Genomic DNA, 17,670 nt, shown 5'->3' on the forward strand with positions numbered 1-17,670 from the left:
ACACAGACCAACAGTCACATACTTTGTCCCTGATTTTATAACATAAAAGGAACCAATAGCATAATTGAGACAGTTTTTCCACAATAAGTAAACATAGAAAATTAATAAATGAAATCTGGCATTATGTCAAGCACTGAATTTAGAAGGATTAGTAAAGGGATGGTCAGATAATTGGAAATTAGAGGAATCTTGTCAGAGTGATTTAACTATAGAATCTAACTAAAGAAGATAACGTATTTATTAAAGGGAAATCATTCTACCTATGGCTTTCCTCAAGGTTTCTTTCATTTCTTTCCTTATTCCTCAAGCTATAAATGAAGGGGTTCAGCATCTGAGTTACCACAGTATTCATCACTGATGCCATTACAGTCATCCTGGGAGAGTCCGTTCCTGAAGAGCTGATGCACACACTTAAACCTGTCCCATAGAATAAAGATATGACTGACAGATAAGACCCATAGGTATAAAAGGCTTTATATCTTCCTTGCACGGATGGTATTTTCAAAACAGTAGAGACAATTTCAATATAAGAGAAAATGATTCCAGAAAAAGTAATGCCACCAAATGTTAAACTTGCAATATATATCAGCATAATGTTGATGGATGTGTCAGAATAGGCTACTTAATGAACTGCGTAATTTCACAAAAGAAGTGAGAAATTTCCAAGTTTTTGCAGAAGGACAGCCACAGCATCATGAGACTGAGACGTAATGCATTAGCTGTGCTGCTGAGCAGGGAGAATAGGATGACTAGATGACACAGATACAATTCATGATAATTGTATACCTTAAGGGGCAGCAAATGGCCACATAGCAATCACATGCCATTGCTGCAAGAAGGCAGCACTCCAGACTAACAAAAACCATGGCAAAACAAGCCTGAATGAGGCATCCTGCAAAAGTTATGCTTAGATTCTGTTCTTGGATGTTCACAAGCAACTTTGATATTGTTGTGGTACTTGTGCAAATATCAGTCCAGGATAGGATGGAGATAAAGAAGCACATGGGAGTATGAAGATGGAAATCTGAAATGATGGCCAATATTATGAACATGTTTCCAATCACTGTTACCAGTTATATAAACAGAAAGAGTCTAAACATGACAGGCTGCAATTCAGGGTCACTTGAGAGGCCCAGAAGGAGAAAGTCAGAAGTAGTTGTTTGATTTATGAATCCCATGATTTTCAGATACTGAAAAAATAATTGGGGTAATTGTACAGAAAAAAATGTCCATCAGTTTAAAATTCAAGACATGCTTTATAAAGTAAAAATCCCTTTCCCTCTTTGTTTTGTCCCCTCCACTCTCTATCCATATGTGTGTCGGTTCCCACTTGTTTCTTTCTCCTTCTGTCTTTGTGCTGTTTTCTATCTCTTAAATTTTCTCTCTGTTCACCCTTCTGACATATTATTTGATTGTTTTTGTTTACTACATACCTTCTCTTGTACCCATTATAGTAATGATAACAACAACATGGTATACTATATGTAGTTGCTTCACTGCAAAATTTTTTACAAAGGAATAACTAGTAGAAATACACAAAGAATATTACCTTCAATATTAAGTATAAAAATCAATATAAAATCAGATTTCTAGTTAAATACATCTGAGTTCAATGGTTCTTCATTTGTAATAAAAATACACATGGAATTCTCTGAGCTGCTTCAGTGTGTTCATTAATAATATAATAATATGGCAGAACACCATGAATCATCCTAGCTATGCATTAATAGTCAGTTATAAAGGAACAGCCATTGATCCAAAATAAATCTTGATAACTAAGATGCCTTTAACAGTGTCATTGTGGTTTACTTTTGCCTTTGGCATGCCAAACTATACATTATATTCATCTTCTTTGTGTCCTTATCTCATAAGCACTGAATGACTAATATTAAAATACAGATACCAATACAAATAATTAAGTCAAAATCCTTCAGAATGCTAAGGTGCCATCATGATTGAACAGCACCTGTCCTTTCCATAATGTAAAACACACTTCACAAGAAACAAATCTTGGAAAGAACCTTCCTGTTATACAGTAATGAAGTGATGATGTGTGAACTCAGAGGCAGTTGTGCTGGATACCTTCCTGAGAAAGTCTGTTGTATGGTGATCTCAGGTTTATATTTACGGTCTCTGAAGTCCCCAGAGTTTTACCAACAAAATGTATCCATTAGACTTTTTACCCTAATGGATTACAGGGAAGCATAAATCCTTAAGGAGAACACCTGCCTGGTGAACAATTTGTTTTAGGTGATTAATTCAGACAGAGCCAAATAGAGCCTATCCATGTCCTTCTGCTCTGTGACTTTTGTGCTATATTCATTAAAGTATTTTGATCTTCAATGTAACATGACTTAAAAATTATTTCTTAATTTTATTTTTCATTTGACAATATAATATATATTACATAATTAGATGCAAATTGATAATTCCTTCTTGGTATTTAGGTTTGGAGATATATTTAACATAAATAAGATGTACATACACCTACATATATATTTAAATATATATACATTATATGTATATGTGTATATATATATATATATATATATATATATATATATATTAAAATTCAACATCCTCTATTATGAAAGTCATGACAAAGTTTGGTTTAGGAAAATAGTGCATTAACATTAAATGAGACCAGTCCATATACAACATCATGTTAAATTGTATATACTTGAAAATACTTCTTGTAACATTAAGAAAAAGCTGAAGAAGTGGACTATTAACCTAAAACTGTAATAGTAACCAGCTTCAGTCACAAATATTTCACAAACTATATGTAAACCAGAAAAAAATCCACAAACCAATTCCAGGTTTCAATTCACTTAGAAAATAATCCTCAATTTGTACATTTTTCCCAGCCTTTCATATCACATTTTAATAAACTGACTATGATTTAGAAAATTAAGCATAAAATTCAAAACCCTCTATTGAATTTCAAAATATAGCTGCAGAATTAGGAAAAAATAATCAAAAGAGAAATTGTAGGAAATGTACAAATTTGAATTAATTCATCTGGTTTTGAAGAAACATTTTATTATTGAGGAAGAATGCAAGAATATAATTCTTTGTGTCAAATGAAAATGAAGATATAAAATATAACAGTATTTCATATTTTAGAAAAACAAGAATAAAGTCATCTTTAAGTCAGTAAATTGTTTAGTGAATGCCAGAAATCATGGGCAGTGCCTAATTCTGGGGAGAATGAAGTGAATATTTGTGTAGATCTATCAGTCCTTAGCCTGTACACGGTCCCTTACTTTAAGAATTTCTCTCCCCTGGCTTCCTTTTTTGATGAAGATGTAGAACTCTCAGCTCCTCCGGCACCATGTCTACCTGGATGCTGCTGTGCTTCCTGCCATGATGATAATGGACTGAAATTGAACCTGTAAGTCAGCTCTAATTAAATGTTGTCCTTTGTGAAAAAAAAAAAAAGGGCTGGAGAGATGGCTCAGCGGTTAAGAACATTGACTGCTCTTCTGAAGGTCCTGAGTTCAAATCTCGGCAACCACATGGTGGCTCACAACCATCCATAACAAGATCTGACTCCCGCTTCTGGAGTGTCTGAAGACAGCTACAGTGTACTTATATAGAATAAATAAATAAATCTTNAAAAAAAAAAGAAAAAAAATTCTCTCTTCCATTTATAAAAGGGCTGATAGGAGGTTGTCAGAAAGAAAATATATCCCATGAATCCAGTAGGGCTGAAGGCGAGTCCCTGGGCCATTGAGTTAGCTCTGGCATTGCCCAAGCCCCTAGGTTCATGGAAGACTAATGTCCCTGGCAGTGTATTATAGCTACTTCTCCTGGGAGCAGCAGGGTCTCCAAGAGCCTTGTTATTAGGTGTCCATTGACTGTAAGGAAGCCTCTTTTTCCCCATAAGACACAATAAGTATGAGCTATTTAAAAAGCATATTTTGAATGAGTATCAATGTTGACCCCATGTCTTACAGCTATTTGGAGTGCCCTGATTGAGAACGATCAATTCTGTCTTTCTCTAACATGATTTCTAAACTGCCTAGCAGTTTCCTGATCTATTTAATTTTAATTTTATTTAATATTTTTTATTACACTCCAGATTTTATCCCTCTATCAGTCCAGTACCTCCTCACCGCACTCCTGCCTTCCTCCCTCACTTCCCACCCCACCTCTATACTCCCTGGGACATCCACTCACTTGAAGAGGTGCATCTTCTCCAATTGAACCCAGACATGACATCCCTCTGGTATATATGTGTTGGGGCTTCATATAAGCTAGTGTATGCTGCCTGGTAGGTGGTCCAGTGTCTGTGAGATCTTGTGGTCTAGGTTAGTTGAGATTACTTGTTCTCCTACAGGGTCCCTCTCCTCCTTAGATTCTTCTGGATTTTCCCTATTTCAACCACAGGTATCAGCAGCTTCTGTCCACTGGATGGGTATAAATACCTGCGTTTTACTCTTTCACCTCTTGATGGGTTTTCTGGGAGGGCAGTCATGTTACGTCTCTATTTGTATGGACTCCATAGCTTCAGTAATAGTGTCAGGCCTTGGGACATCCCCTTGAGCTGGATCCCACTTTGGGCCTGTTGCTGGACCTCATTTTCCTCAGGTCCCTCTCCATTTCCATCCCTGAAGTTCTTTCAGACAGGAACAATAATGGGTCAGGGTTCTGACTATGGGATGGCAACCCCTTACCTCACTTGATGGCCTGTTTTTCTTCTGAAGGTGGGCAGTGTAAGTTCCCTCTCCTCACTCTAGGTAATTTCATCCATGGTTGCTTCCTTTGAGTCCTGAGAATCTCTCACCTCCCAGATCTCTGGCACATTCTTGGGGGTCCCCTCAACCTCTTACCTCCCAAGGTTGCCTGTTTCCATTCTTTCTGCAGGCCTTCAGAGCTTCAGTCATTTTCCCCATCAATACCTGATCATGTTCCCCACTTTACCTCCTCTCCCCTTTCCCACTCAGTTCCCTCCCTCCCTCCACCTTGCCTTTGCTCTCTTCTCCCACGCAAGTGGGATTGAGACCTCTTCACTTGGATGGTTTGGGTTCTTAACCCTTTAGAGTTTTGTGGAATGTATCCTGGTTATTTTGTACTTTTAATTAATTAAAAATTAGTTGAAAGTCCTTTAGGGTCTGAGTTACCTCACTCAGGATGATATTTTGTAGTTCCATCCATTTGCCTGCAAAACTCAGGGTTTCCTCGTTCTTAATAGTTGAGTAGTATTCCATTGAACCACATTTTCTGTATCCACTCTTCTGTCGTGGGTTGTTTCCAGCTTCTGGATATCACAAATAAGGCCACTATGAACATGACAGAACACATGCCCCTGTGGCCTGGTGGGGCATTGTTTGGGTATGATTCAAAGAGTGGTATTGTTAGGTCTTCAGGTACATCTATTTCCAATTTTCTGAGGGAATTCCAGAATGGCTGTACCTGTTTAGCATCCCACCAGCAATGAGGAGATTTGCTCTTTCTCCACACCCTCCCTAACATGGGAGTTATTTCCCTAACTTCTTTCTCAGTCTTTTTATCATTTATATAAAGGAAAGCTACTGATTTATTTGAGATAATTTTTTTATCTGGCTACTTTGCTGAAGTTGTGTATCAGCTGGAGAAGTTTTCTGGTAGAATTTTTGGGGTCACTTTTGTATACTATCATATCATCTGCAAATAGTGATACCTTTATTTCTTCTTTGCCAATTTGTATCCCCTTGATCTCTTTTTGTTGACTTATTGTTCTAGCTGGGACTTCAAGTACTGTGTTGAATAGATATGGGGAGAGTAGACATCCTTGTCTTGTCCCTGATTTTAATGGGATTGCTACAAGTGTGTCTCCATTTAATTTGATATTGGCTGTTGGTTTGCAGTAAACTGCTTTTATTATGTTTAAGTATGGACATTGAATACCCGATCTCTTCTTTTAACATGAAAGGGTGTGGGGCAATGGGCTATGCACAGACAGCCTGGTTTCCAGTTGAGGCTAGATCCTGAACCCCAGGACCGACAGGTAGTGTAATTCACTTACGTGGAACGAGAGGAGTTCTCCTATGTCTCCTGGACCCTGGCTCCTGTCGGAGTTATTGCCCCCACCACCCCCACAGGAAAGGCATGGCTATCAGCCACTTAGGAATTGCACCAAGCCCTCCTACATGCAAATAAGGATTCCCCCAAACTCTCAGTCCAATTCAATGAGAGGTGCCTGCTCTCAAACCCCAAATCACCCCCAGAACTATATAAAGAGCCATGCAGGGAAATAAAGGTATGCAAGAACTATTCCTTTGTCTGAGCCTTTTGTTCCAAGAGTTGTAACACTTGGGAAGAGATCTCTCCTGAATAGCCTTCCAAGTTCCTGCTGCATTCCTCACTGGATTGTTGGCTTTTTGCCCCCTCAGCCTGACCTGACTCAGTTCAGAGAGGCTCGGAGTTACCAAGCAACCTGGAAGGCATGGCAGAGGTTTTGTCTCCCTGCCTGCACTCACTTCCCCTCGCTGGGACCTTCCCACCAGGCCTGGATAGAGATCTCCCTGCAAAACCTCTGGTACCCACAAAAGGGTATTGCAATTTGTCAAATCCTTTTTCTGCATTATGATCATGTGACTTTTTTCTTTGAGTTTTTCTTATATAGTGGATTAAGTTAATGTATTTGTATATATTGAAACAATCTTGCATAACTGGGATGAAGCCTACTTGATTGTGATGAGTGATGGTTTTGATGTTTTCTTGGATTTGGTTTGTAACAATTTTATTGAGTATTTTGCATAGGTATTCATAAACGAAATTGGTAGGAAGTTCTCTTTTTTGGTTAAGTCTGTGTGGTTTAGGTATTAGAGTAACTGTGGCTTCATAGAACAAGTTAGGTAGTGTTCCTTCTGTTTCTATTTTATGGAATAGTTTGAGGAATATTGGTATCAGTTGTTCTTTGAAGGTCTGATAGAATTCTGCACTAAAGGCTTCTGGCCCTGGGCTTTTTTGTTTGGGAGGATTTTAATGACTTCTATTTCCTTATGGGATATAGGCCTGTTTAGATAGTTTTTCTACTCTTGATTATTTTGGTATGTGGTATCTGCCTAGAAAACCATCCATTTCATCTAGATTTTACAGGTTTTTTTTGTTTTGTTTTGTTTTGAGTACTAGGCTTTTGTATTAGGATCTGATGAGTTTTTTAATTTCCTCCTTTTTTGTTGTTATGTCTCCCTTTTCATTTCTGATTTTGATCAATTGTATACTGCCTCTGGGCCCGTTAGTTAGTTTGGCTAGTGATTTATCTATCTTGTTAATTTTCTCAAAGAACCAGATTTTGCTTTTTGTTAATTCTTTGTATTGTTCTCTTTGTTTCTATTTTGTTGATTTCGGCCCTGAGTCTTGACTATTTCCTGCCTTCTACTCCTCTTGTTTGTGTTTGCTTCTTTTAGTTCTAGAGCTCTCAGGTGTGTGCTCAAATGGCTAGTTTAAAATCTCTCCAGTTTGTTTGTTTTACGAGGGCACTTAGTGCTATGAATTTTCCTCCGAGTACTCCTTACATTGTGTCCCATAAGTTTTGGTATGTTTTGTCAATAGTCTTTAATTTCTTCTTATTACCTTACTGACCAAGCTATAATTGAGTAGAGAGTTGTTCAGTTTCCACATGTATGTGGGCTTTCTATTGTTTTTGTTGTTATTGAAGACCAGCCTTCATAAACAATTGTGTAATATTTGCAGAAAAACAAGCAGATCAGACAAGTAGCTGAGATTTTTTTTTTATTTTTTCTTTTTGGTTTTTCAAGACAGGGTTTCTCTGTGTAGCCCTGGCTGTGCTGGAACTCACTTTGTAGACCAGGCTGGCCTCGAACTCGTAGCTGAAATTATTATCAGTTGCTGATTTGGAGACTGATGTGTGCACTTCTTGTAGCCAGGTAGAACTTCTAGTGGAGGAAGTAGGAAATGAACTGGCCCACTAATTCTTCTACCCAAAATTTGTCCTACCTACAAGATGCACAGAGATAATCAAGGGGCAGAGATTGATTGAATGGCCAACCAACGACTTTCCCAACTTGAAACATATCACATGCTATATAGTTAATTTTTGATACTATTAATAATACTATTCTATGCTTTCAGGCAAGCGCCTTGAAAAATTGTCTTTTGAGAAACTATACAGTAGTATATGGAAAAAGATATACAAACATACAACCAAGCATCAGGCATGTTTTGTTAGTTTTGTGGAAGAGTGGGGGATAAAGTTGAAGGAGCTGAGGGGGTTAAGTATACCATGAGGCCCACAGAATCAACTAACCTGGGTCCAATTGGTGTTTACAGAGCCCAAACCATGAACCAAAATGCATACAAGGGATGTATCTAGGTCCTTTACACATCTGTATCAGTTGTGCAGCTTTGTCTTCTTGTTGGTTAGCTAACAATTGGAATGGAAGCTATCTCTGACTAAGTTGCCTACTGTTTGACATCATTCCTCTAACTGGACTACCTATTTGTGCCTCAGTATGAGAGGAAACACTTAGGCTACTGTGACTGTATATCACAAAGTGGGGTGGTATACAGAGGTGATTTCTCCTTCTCTGAGGGAAGGGCAGAAGCAATGTGGGAAATGATTTTATGGTTCTGACTAGGAGGCAAGGAGGGAGAGGAGAGGAGGTTTGATATGGATGTAAAGTGAATAAAAAAATCCTAAATATGTGTCTAGAGTATGGTACATATATTTCAGTTTCCAAAAATGAAAAATGAAACACATATATTTGCTAACTTTCATTTCTTTGTGTGTCTCTGGGGTTCTTTCCTATCTTTAGTGAAGTTTGGTTATATAATAAAGAGGGAGGAGGACATTGCCTTATAACTACTTTATTTTGTTGCTATGTGTCAGAAAATACATTCTTTAAAAACTTGCTGTTAACATAATGGTTTTATGAAATTTTGTAGCATCCAGCACATTTTCTATCGATAACTGATCTATTTCATTTTTTTTTTTTTTTTTTTTGTGCTAGTGGGACTTGTAGAACCATACATTGTCTTATATGTGTTATAATCAGAAGAAGATTTCTATTTCTGGTCACTTGTAATTGAAGAAACAGAGAGGTTAATTCAGAACCATCTTGAATATGTTCAGTGGTCTTTATGCAAAATTACTCTTTCTGCACATTGAACTCAGTTACTTAATATGTTAAGAGATATTTGAAATTCTAATAACACTATGAGAATTGAATATAACTCTGATTTTTGATTTGCATTATAAGGACTTTCAGCTATGTTATTTATATATTCTGACTTATAGCTTGCCTTTCTTGATTTTTTTGTCAGTATAAAATATAGGAGATCCAGAAACTGGTGTCCCTTTTATTATACCAGTGAGAATCTAATAGTTCTTTTTTTTCAGAGAGGAAAATGTTTAGAGTTTTTTCATCTTATATCTTATAGTACATTATGAATGGTAGTCAGCACAGGAAATCAAACATGAACTTGGAAGTAGGCACTGAAGATGATGTCATGAAGGAATAGAATTAGTCTCTTGTGCAGACTAATTTCTTATTCCAGCTGTTCAGGGATGATACTTGCAATAGTAAGTCATCAGTCAAGAAAATAATCATAATAATCAATGATCTTTTGCCTACTAGACAATCTGAAGGAGACATGTTCTCAACTGAACTTTGCTTTTTCTGTTTGACTCCTGTTAGACATAGTGATAAAAAAGAAAGAAAAGAATGAAAGAACAAAAGAAAAAGGAAGTAAAGAAAGAGAAAGAAAGAAAAAAGAAATGAAGGAAGGAAGAAAATGAGCAAAAGAAAGAAAGAAGGAAAGAAAGAAAGAAAGAAAGAAAGAAAGAAAGAAAGAAAGAAAGAAAGAAAGAAAGAAAGAAAGAAAGATGGAAGATTTTCTCAAAGAACCAGCTCCTGGTTTTGTTGTTTATTTCTATAAATCTTTTTGTTTCTATTTGGTTGAACTCCGGCCTGAGTTTTATTCTTTCCTACTGTCTCCTCCTCTTGGGTATGTTTGCTTCTTTTTTTGTTCTAGAAGTTTCAGGTGTGATAGTAAGCTGTTAGTATATGCTCTCTCCAGTTTCTTTTTGGAAGCATTCAGAACTGAGCTTTCCTCTTAGCACTGCTTTTATTTGTGTTCCATAAGTTTGGCTATGTTGTGCCTTCATTTTCATTAAATTCTAAAAAGTCTTTAATTTCATTTTTTCTTTCTCCCTTGATTAAGTTATCATTGAGTAGGGCATAGTTCAGCTTCCATGTATATGTGGGCTTTGTGTTGTTATTGTTACTGAAGACTAGCCTTAGTCCATGGAAATCTGATAAAATCCATGGGATGAAATTTTCTGTAGATATCTGTTGAAAGCATTTCGTCCATCACTTCTAAGTTTTACTGTGTCTCTGTTTAGTTTGTGTTTCCATGAACTGTCCATTGGTGAGAGCAGGATGTTGAAGTCTCCCATGATTATTGCATGCAATGGAATGTGTGCTTTGAGCTATAGTAAAGTTTCTTTTATGAATGTGAGTGCCCTTGCATTTGGAGCATAAATTTTCAGAATTGAGAATTTTTCTTGGTAGATTTTTCTTTTGGTGAGTGTGAAATGTCCTTCATTATCTTTTTTGATAACTTTTGGTTGAAAGTTGATTTTATTTGATATTAAAATGGCTACTCCAGCTTGTTTCTTGGGACCATTTAATTGGAACTTTGTTTTCCAGACCTTTACTCTGAGGTAGTGTCTGTTTTTTTCACCAAGGTACATTTCCTGTATGCAGCTAAATGCTGTGTCCTGTTTATATATCCAGTCTGTTTGTCTATGTCCTTTGTCAGGGGAATTGAGTCCACTGAAGTTAAGAATTAATAAGGAAAATTGATTGTTGCTTCCTGTTATTTTTGTTGATAGAGGTGGAATCATTTTGGGTTATCTTTTTTTTCGGTTTGTTGAAAGATTATTTTTTGCTTCTTCTAGGGTGTAGTTACCCTCCTTGGGCTGGAATTTTCAATCTATTATCTTTTGTAGGCCTTGATTTGTGGAAAGATATTGTGTAAATTTGGTTTTGCCATGGACTATCTTGGTTTCTCCATCTATGGTAGTTGAGAGTTTTGCCAGTTATAGTAGCTTGGGCTGGCATTTGTGTTCTTTTAGGGCCTGAATGATATCTGCCCAGGTCATCCTAGCTTTCATAGTCTTTGGTGAGAAGTCTGGTATAATTCTGATAGGTCTGCCTTTATATGTTCTTTGGACTTTTACCCTTACTGCTTTGAAATTCGATATCTGCATCATGAAGCGGTCAAATTATATTTAATATCATCTCCAGTTTTTCAAATTTAATTTTATAAATATCTTTAGTTTTGGCCTCTGATAATCAGAGGCATCATTGTTGGAGTATTTCTTTCTTGATCTTTCCTGGATGTTTTGTTTTATGTATAGAAGTTGCTCTGACCTTAAAATCTGGATTTTTAATGTCTAAGTTCAGAGCAATGATGTTTAATTTTTTTGCAGAAGGGTATTCCTCCTGTTTGGTAAGGGGACTATGAAAGGTCCCCTGGGCATTTTTCGATAAGAGGTTACCTCATTTATCTGTTAATAATCTACATTTATTAGGCCAATGTGAGCCTTTTCCATACCTTTTTCATATTCCTGAAGACATAGGCCTTCATTTGGAATCAGTTTGACTTTATTGGCAATTTGTTCTGAAATGACCATCTTTACACAATTTAAGACATTTGACAGGTTAGATATTTCAAAACCTTTAGTCGTGGACTCTCTTATCAAGGTCATCCAAGGTGACTGATATGATATCTAATTTCAATGGTATTTCTAATCCATTCATTTATAGTGACTCCAAACACCCACATCTTATCTTCTCCAATTTATGCTTATAATTCTATAAGCACAACAACCATGAATGAGGCTAGTGATATTATCCACAAGATATTTGTTTGTTTGTTTGTTTGTTTGCACTGAAAATCTCACTTAGGTTTTCATGGTTATGAGACAACAAATAAAACTATCTCCTTGCAATGATGGCCTACAATCTATGTGGTCATTTGTCACCCACTGCACACTTGTCAAATTAGCATTTGCTTCTGTATCCTATTGTTTCTACCTTCCCTTCTCATTAGTAGTGAGCATTTCCTAGTCCACAGTCTGATGGCACCCCTGCTATTCTTCAGCGCATCCCAGAATCCACACTTTTTTTGTGTGAAGTTTTGCAAACATCAAGCTTATTCTCAGACTTTCATCAATATCATCCTGATATATTTAGTTGTTATGATGGTTTCTGAAGTTTCTCCTTGTGATATATTTTTCTTGTCTATTCAAATTGCCTCCTTTATTTTGAAGACCTGATTAGTAAAATGAATATATAAAGCCATTTAATCTGAAAGTGTCTCCTCTCACTGGTCCCACTATTATATTGCCATGGTTCTGTTGTGGACCACTGCTGCTTTGCAGTTACTATTCCTTTTTATTTGTTGTAGTGCCAATAATTTACATTGGGACCTCTCTATTGAGGATCTGTATTCCTGATTTAGGAATTAGGAATATTCTTACTCATATTACTTTCCAGTGATTGTCTGATTGGTTTGGGTATTAGGTTTCTACAATCAGTTAAAAGTAATGGAGATACTGAATATCTTACACATCCTCCAATATGTTATTTCAAAATGACTAGGTGATATAGTTTCTCACTACTCTGTCCGTTAGAATTCAAATCTACATTTGTCATTTGTCTAATTCTGCTATGTTTAGCAAGTGTTTAATCTCCCAAGCTTCTTTATAGAACTGATTATACTGAAGCCAGTCCTTAGTTACAGTGGGGAGAGGGAACTCAGAACTGTTCCTGCCTAAAAGAACTGCAGGGATAAAAATGGAGAAGAGACTGAGGGAAAGTTCGTTCAGTGACCAGTCCAAGTTGGAATCTGTCTCAAGGGAAGTCTCCAAGGTCTGACACTATTACTGACGCTATGGTGTGCTTAAGAACAGGAGATTAGTATGGTGGTCTTCTGAGAAATTAAAATAGCAGGTGACTGAGAGAGATGTAAACATTTAACCCAACGATTGGACTGCAGTCTGGGAGCCATTTCCCTATGGATGAATTGGTGGAAGGCTGGAAGAAGCCCAGGAGGAGGGAAACCCCATAGGATGCCCAGCAGTCTCAACTACCCCAGACCCCTGAGATCTCTCAGACTCTAAGCCACCAACTAGGCAGTATACATGAGGTGGTCTGAGACCCAGGCACATATATAGCAGAGGACTGATAGGTCTGGCATCAGGGTGAGAAGATGTGGCTAACCCTTGAGAGACTTGAGGACCCAGAGTGAGTGTAGGACTGGTGGTGGAGGTGGTGGAGAAGAATGGGATAAGGCACGTTGGGAAGAGGGAACAGAAGGGGGTCAATGGCTGACTGTAAAAAAAATTAATAATAATACCAATAATAACAAAAAATAATAATTAATAATAATAAAGGAAAGTGCTTGATTTGGAAGCATAGAGTAGAGCTTAAGACCCCATTATAAAACAAAATAAGAATTCAATATTTTGTGTCTTTGCTTTGAATCCCAGCAATGAGGAGTCTGAAAAAGAATGATCTCTGGAACTCTATAGCCAACATAGTCTATTCTAATCATCTTGTCTCAAAACATACAGTGAATGATACCTAAAGATCCAAGAAAGCATCACAGGATTGACCTTTGTCCTCCTCATGAGTCTAAATATATGTAAGCCTGTAAACAAACAAACACACACTCACACACACACACACACACATGTGAACATGCACATGCACAGGCATACACATGAACACAAGTACAGATATGTACACTAACATCAAAAAAACAATTACTTTTAGGTATGAGGTGCAGAATTTTAACTCATCATTCAGTAGGCTATTGTAAGAGGAATTATAAAAATCAGATAATCCTGGTCTCAGTATCTATGACTCATTAAAAACTACTGAGACTTGTTATTACTAAATCACACACTCTTTGTTCTCTAATTGCATCAGCATGCAATTTCAAGTCTAGTTATTTAACACATAGAATGTCAGCTACACTTACTTGGTTTTAACTCCTATATAGTATTTTAACAACAGACATTTCTTAATAAAGTTTGATTAGAAATCCATTTTATAAGTCACTTGATATGCATTCACTGATAAGTGGATATTAGCCCAGAATCTTAGAATACCCAAGATACAATTTGCAAAACACAAGAAAACCAAAAGGAAGGAAGACCAACATGTAGATACATCATTCCTCCTTAGAATAGGAAACAAAATACCCATAAAAGGAGTTACAGAGACCAAGTTTAGAGCTAAGATGAAAGGATGGACTATCCAGAGACTACCCCATCTGGGAATCCATCACATCATCAGCCACCAAACCCAGATACTAATGCACATGCCAGCAAGATTCTGCTGAAGGGACCCTGATATAGCAGCCTCTTGTGAGGCTATGCCAGTGCCTGAGAAACATAGAAGTGGATGCTCACAGCCAGGTATTGGATGGAACACAGGGCCCCCAATGGAGGAGCTAGAGAAAGTATCCAAGGAGCTGAAGGGGTCTGCAACCCTATACGTGGAACAACAATATGAACAAACCAGTACCCCCAGAGCTCGTGTCTCTAGCTGCATATGTATCAGAAGATGGTGTATTCAGCCATCATTGAGAAGAGAGGCCCCTTGGTCTTGCAAACTTTATATGCTCCATAGAGGGGAATGATGTGGGAGTGAGTGGCCAGGGGAGCAGGGCAGGGGGAGGGTATAGGGGACATTTGGGATAGCATTTGAAATGTAAATGAAGAAAATATCTAATAAAATAATTAAAAAAGAAATACATTGTAGTCACTTCATGTTATTATTTTTCACTGTACTTAGAACTATTAATACTGTATATATTTAATTCTTACAGCTTACATTCTTTAAGCAACTTAATCTGAACTCACATAATTATTTTGTCTTCATATACACACCCTTACTTACTAAGACATTTTCTATGTTCATATCCTCTTGGTCACATGTTTTAGCATTTTCTTTTATTTTATGTTTTTCTTAATACCATGAGACTAAATAATATTAGGAAATGTATTTTGCATTTTTGTTAGGACTTTTTATCCCGGGAGTGAAATTGTTGCAACTAAGTATGGTGAGAAATGAATTACTTTCAAAGGGACTAAAATTTTAACATTTTAAATCATCATTACTGGAGTTAAGCCATTTAGTATTATAGAATCTGTAACAGTACTCTCTTGCTCCCTCTTACCTCTGGACACCAAATACACCAAATACACTTTCCTGAGAGAAAACATGCTAGAGACCAGAGTTTAATAGCTCAAAGAGCTCTAATGTACAAATGAGAAAACTTCCCTTTTTCACAGTGTGTCCTTTGATATCCCCCCAGCAGCATTTGGACACGTTTAGCTTATCAATATGCAAAGACAAATAAGGACAATTATGGTCAGGGTGTATAGTTCTAGTACATATAATCTAGCATTCATAGTTACATTTTCCATTCCAACATAATATTTTTATTGGATGACAGAAAATATTATGTAGTATATCACTAACATCAGTAAATTGGTGCATTTTTAAAAATAACTTTAATGTTAAAAGGATTAAGATGTGACATTGTATGCAAGGTCTGTGAAATGGAGGTAAACAGACATGATAATAACAGGGAGTAGTATAATCATGCCCCAGGAGTAAGGATGAAAACCATCTGTATTTTGTTTTATCCCTTGTGTTTAATGAAATGTACTCATCTGGCAGAGATGGCTAATGAGTACATTTGGATATTTTGCCACTGGGGATACTGAAACTATAGGTGTTAACCTTTGAAAACTGATATAACATCTCTGACCCTGGTGGACACCAAAACATATGAATTTTCTTTGAGATGAGTCTCTCTAGCAAAGAAGTGATGACTCAATTTCTTTTCTTCACAGTAACATACCTTTTGTCTTCAATATCAAGGTACTGTTTGAGTCCTGTTGATGTTTAGACTAACCATATAATGTAAAGTGCCTTAGCTAAGGTTGAGAAAGTGAGATCTTATGTGATTCATTAAATAATTCATGCTTAATTCACGTTGATCCCTTTATATTTATTACAAATTCTAGTCATAAACTATTGATTTCAAGGATGATACATTGCTATAATTCTACATAACTCTTATTCTGAGAGGTGACTTTAGTTTTGGGTATATCTATGATATTTATAATTGTCTTGATAGGGATAATCTCTTCCTTGATAACTTTTTTTCAGATTAATGAATGAAATTTTGTATGGTAGTCTATGGTCATAATAAATGATAAAATATGAGTAAAGGTGATGTAAGAATACCAAGTTCTGAGCATGAATCTAAGGGATTTCCTCTTTGTGCATATTGAGTACAGCACTGAACATTCTCAACAAGCACTGCTATCTTTAAAGCTAATTATTGTAACTGATTCTTACAGGTTACTTTCCAAGAGTTTTAAAACTATTATTTATAAATTTGCATGTCTGTGAGTAATACAGTGGGACTAGGAAATATATACAAACATGATAAATTGACTAATTCAAAGTAGTCAACTGTTCATTCCATATATCCTACTGTAGGACATAGGGATTTCTCACTTTCTTGGTGAGTTTTCCTACCACAGATCTATCTGTATTGTATTTAGAGCTTTGAGTCTGGTATTTAATCAAATAATCTAAGCAGAGCCAATTTTGTTCTTCTTTATCATCAAGGACTGTTTCAGACAGAATCATTCATATAATCTAAACAGTTTTCTTTAAAAGGTCCATGTAATCCTACAATATAGAAAGTTATGCCTTCAAAAGTCTACAAAACTGTAGTTAATTTAATCTCTTTGTTTGATTTTCTGTATGTTTTTCCTTTTATTTAATACATTTTTTAAAAGCAAAATGCAACACCTCAGCTTATGAGAACAACTTAACAGTAAAAGGTAACAAAGAATCTCATAGCTAACATTCTCCATTTTGTATTGAAATTAACTTGTAAAGGAGAAGGATTTTATTTCTTTGGCTCTTGTAATAAAGATGAACTCTAATTCTATTTTCTAATCTTTATATAAGCCTATCTAGGTAGTAGATGCAGTCTACCTATTGTACCTCAATTTAGAGCAGCTTGAGTATGTTTATAAAGAAAGGTTTGTTTGGGAGGAAAATACCAAAGCTGTAAGAGCAAGTCAGGGGTCTCAGCCTAATATGACAACACTGTATGGTCCAGATATATGAGTAATATTTAGTCAGAAAATTCAACACTTCAGTTAGATAAACGTTCTGACCAAATTTTTTCCAGTCACTGTTTATTTTTATAACAGGGAAAAGATTAATCTTTCCCAAATATTTTCATGAGTAAATAGAGTAATTAAATTAAATAATTCATCCACAACATGATGTACCATTCTCATTTTACCAAAAAGTCTCAACCCTTTATGAAGAACTACAAGCAACAAGGTAATGCTGAGAATGAAAAAAAACATCTCCAGAAGGAGCATGCTAATTTGTTAACCAGTACCAAATGGTTATCCCTGAAAGCATACATAAGATTTACATTATATTTACTGATATGATTATACTAGTAATATATGTTTACATATACAGTGCAAAATAATTAATAAGAAAAGGCTGTGGATTTTAAAATGAGAAAGTAGGAATATGTCAGAGGGTTTGAAATGAGAAAAGTAAGGTAAATATAATGTAATTATAGAATAATCTC

General features: G+C 36.2%; 1 pseudogene; it reads right to left on the bottom strand.

The window, feature by feature from the left end:
* Window positions 1-240: 240 nt before the first annotated feature.
* Window positions 241-1,178, bottom strand: LOC110327205 (annotated as a pseudogene).
* Window positions 1,179-17,670: the final 16,492 nt, after the last annotated feature.

This window comes from Mus pahari, chromosome 10 (assembly GCF_900095145.1).
Source record: "Mus pahari chromosome 10, PAHARI_EIJ_v1.1, whole genome shotgun sequence".
In the NCBI taxonomy this organism is placed as follows: domain Eukaryota; kingdom Metazoa; phylum Chordata; class Mammalia; order Rodentia; family Muridae; genus Mus; species Mus pahari.